This window comes from Triplophysa rosa, linkage group LG2 (assembly GCF_024868665.1).
Source record: "Triplophysa rosa linkage group LG2, Trosa_1v2, whole genome shotgun sequence".
In the NCBI taxonomy this organism is placed as follows: Eukaryota; Metazoa; Chordata; class Actinopteri; order Cypriniformes; family Nemacheilidae; genus Triplophysa; species Triplophysa rosa.
This window is the reverse complement of record NC_079891.1, coordinates 28,901,624-28,905,965: the sequence shown is the minus strand read 5'-3', so window position 1 is coordinate 28,905,965 and position 4,342 is coordinate 28,901,624.

Below are 4,342 nucleotides of genomic sequence, written 5' to 3'. Positions count from 1 at the left end.
TGGTACTGGGTACAGAATCACAGACACTTATTCCATGGGGAGGTGACAGAGCCTGCCTTTTTGCAGATGAACAGGGGTGATCAACAAAATGCCATCAAGAACCTCTTGGGGGGTCAATTCTCTGAGGCGAAGGATGCCTTTTTGTTTATATTTCATTACCAAGAAGACATGGAAACATTTTTGTCGTACTGTGTTGATGACCAAGGCCTAAAGGTCAATGCTATGTCCTACAAAGAGAAATGTAGTGTGTGAGTGTGTGTGCGCGTGTGTGTGTGAGTGAGTGAGTGTGCGTGCGAGAGAGAGAGCGTGAGTGAGTGAGTGTGCGTGCGAGAGAGAGAGAGCGTGAGAGAGTGCGTGTGCGCGCGAGAGTGTGCGTGAGTGTGTGCGTGAGTGTGTGAGTGAGAGTGTGCACGGCGTGAGTGAGTGAGCGAGCGTGTGTGAGTGAGGAATGGAACAAATGTATAAATAAATTGAAAGAATATATATATAACTGTATTCAGTGTGTTTCTTAAATGCAGTTAAATATCTAGAACAGTTATGTAGAACCTATCTTTAGAAAATGAATAGAAAGAAAACACATCTGTATGCACATCTTTATTTTCCAAATTGTGTCTAAAAAAATTTAAAATTGTGTTAAACAACAGCAGTCACGGTATAGCCTGTGGCTACATACCCAAACTGCCGTAAAGTATTTCGATTTATTTCAGACAGGAAGTGACGTCAGTTTCGCGCATGCGCGGAACAAATCGTGTTTCCGGGACGGATCGGGTAGCCACAGGGAGGGTAGAGGAGGCAGTCAGTGTTGCCAGATTGGGCGGTTTTGAATTTCATTGTTCATTGATCATTATAATGAGTAAAATGTAGTAATAATAATAGTTAAAATAATAATATTTGAAGTATAAAATATAATTTCAATACACATTGTTGAACTCGTTATTACCGAATTGGGTATGTGAATGATCTTTACACTGTAAAAGTGCATTATGTGCGGTGTGAGGGCGGGGCCATGGGCCATAACGTTAGATGTGAACGCATTATTTTGTTACTGTGGTTCCGTTGCTGCTGGTGTATGTCATAGCCATAGCATGGTACATTAATTGTGGCATTTAAAATAGCTAAATATTGATCAAATTTAACCAAATATTAATCAATTATTTTGGGCGGTTTTGTGTGCGTTTGGGCGGGTTTTGGACCGTTTTGGGGATGGAAACCTTCAACTCTATCTGGCAACACTGGAGGCAGTCGCAGCGAGCGCAGACACAGAGCGGCCAGAGAAACGGAGGAGCGACTGCTGTAAGGCGTTTGTGCAAAACTGCTGAAAAACTGCAGAAAAAGTGCGGGTGTTGAACCCTCTTACCGGGAAAAGTCATCCCCACGGGTGCGACGCCCCTGTGTGCAAATAACTGAATGTTATCGTCGCATCTTCAGGTGAATTCCAATCGCATTCACGTGCCCCGCGCACTTAGAAGGGAAAATCCTTTGTAGTGCGAGTTCTGGAGGGAGATGAACAGCAGTTTTTAGTAAATGTTGCCGTTTCAATCGTACACAGGTAATGAATGCTGTAATAAAAATAACACAGTTTTCCCTTATCTGAGACAACCGTTCACGTGGTGTACCCTTCCTGCAGTTACTTTCAAGGGCACAAGACGCGTTTTGGATAGCGGTCAGTGCGCAAAACGACTGCTGTGGATTGCCGATTATAACGTTGCAAATAACAATACGTTTTTGGACATCGCTTTCCAAGACGTCAGTTTAACGTTATGAGCCGCGGGAATTACTTTTGTATTGAATGTAGCAGCGCTTTGTCATCTCAGGACGTGCATTTCTTACAGCACACTCTTAAAGTCTCTCCACTTATTTTAAATGTTAAGGCGGGCCAGATACGGATGATTGGCGGGCCGCTTGACTAGCCCTGCTTTACATCCCGCTCAAGTCGAGCTGGCAAAGTTGATATCGGCTTGATCATCTCCATTTTACGTATCAGATTCGGGCTCGAATTGATATAAGGAAGTACCGCTGATATTTTATCACCTGTCAGTACAATTGCTTGGGAACATGATTCTCCGAATATGGTAAGAAGCGTAACATTTCCGTCAACGCTTGCAGTATTCGACCAATCACTACGTACTGGTTAACTGGCTAATCATAGCACACCTCGCTTTTCAGAGTGATGAGCTTTGTAAAAAATCTGCGCGTTTCAGAGAGGCGGGGCAAAGAGGAGATACAAACATGCACGGTATGTGGAAAATACAGCGTTTTTGAACCTTAAATCGTGTATACACATTGCATTACATCTAAAACAAACGATAATATTTGTTTTAGCCGTGTCATTTGACCCCCTTTATGGAATTCCAAAAGTGACAATATTAAAAATAAATAAATACAAAAATAAATCCATGAAGAAATGTAAAAAAGCAAAAATAAATGAGTATTTATACTTTTATTTCCTTATTTATGGGTAATTATATATTTTTTCACGCTTATTTATTTTTTCATTTATTTATTTATACATTTATTTATTTCCACTTTTATTTATTTCCACATTTATTTATGTATATATGTATTTATTCCTACATTTATTTATTTTTACATTTATTTATTTCTACATTTATTTATTTATGTATTTCTTTGTCTGTATGCTAATGAGTGGGGGCGTGTTTCACCTCAGACATTAGCAATCGATCTCAGAGCGGCGGTGCTGAAGCTTTGAGGCCACAGGACACCTTGTGGTGTGACCAAACGAAACGAGGTGACGAAGTTGCATAGAGAAGGCAATCTAGCATTTACAGTTTTTCTCAATTGCTTAAACACATTTCTTGAAATTATGCCTCGTATTCTCAAAACAGTAAACACAAATCCATAACATCTCACCCAATTCCCCAAACATCCTATTTTCAGGTCAAAATGAAGCTCTTTCTCAAAACCATTCAAACTTGCTGAAAAACCAAACTTTTCCTGCAGACATGACTTACAAGCCCTCAAAATCACCCACACTGCAACATAGTCTTAGACACTGGTGAGATCAATTCAAAACACTGTTACTAAAACTCTTAGTGGGATTCAAGAATAATTTGACAGCTTAGTGTTTATTAGAATATACAACATAAAAGAGTGCAGATAGAGCAAAGTCAAGAATGAGCTTTAGGAAAAAATAAAAATAAAACATTACACTACTGTAAAGTAGATGAAGATGATCTTACAAGACAAGAGAAGTTCAAAAACCAAAGAACAATATAAACTGGTCATGCAACACAATACGGTACACAACTGCACAAATAACATTTACATTCAGGCATTTAGCAGATGCTTTTATCCAAAGCACTACAGAGACGATAAAGGAAACAATACAGTGAAGCGATTTGTCAATAGGAGGCAATGTAAAAAATATGGCATCCTCTGCACCTTTGGCCCAATTTTGTAAAAGTATTCCGTATTTTCTGCAAAAATACAGAACAGGTAAAAGGTGTACACTGCTACAGTTTACTGGATACAGAATAGGAATTCTCATAATAAAGTGTGTACAGTAATTATACTGTATGTTACAGTAAGTAGTATAAAGCCCAGTAGATGATTCTAGGATGCACATTACCTGTGCTTCTATTGATATTATCCTGAGATTCTGATTGGGTGTCATCAGTTTTGCCCTGAATGTTTACTGGTGGACAAATGTGTGCTATTTGAGTTTACATATTGACACTTCAGTTCATTATATTGTGTGTTTGTGTTTTCTGAATGGGAACATGGTTAAACCTATGCAAATTGAGACTGTTTGTGTGTGGGGTTTGTACAAGTTGGTGTATTGTTCTGAGAATGTGTTTATAGTTGTCAGAAAATGATGAATTGTTTCATGAATTGTGTGTTAGCAATCGAGAAAAACTGTAATATCACCCTAACTGTATGTCATGGAGGAATTCATGATATGTCTTTATGTTTCAAAGGGGATTTTTATACTTGTCAACTCTAATTTAAATATTTTAATACAACACAGTTAAGTTTGATTTTTTTTTTTTTTATGTTCAGTCATTTAATGAACTTTTATCTGATGACATTTAACACTAAGAATGGATATTAAAAGGGTTGCCATTTTCTTTTGATACATTTTGTTTTGCTGTTCGCTCTGTTTTTGTTTAGTTAGGGAGGCAGTGTAGAATTGTATTTTTCTTTGTAAGTGTATATTTTCTTTTGGGAGTGCAGAGTAGTAAAGCCTTTTAGTGCCGGATAGGCAGGCAGATAGTTGTTTTTCTGTTTGTTATTTTGGCATATAACCCCTTCAAAGTTATTTCAATTCAACTGAACTACAATCAACTTTGTTGATAATATCACAGTAACTATGTGTGTGCAC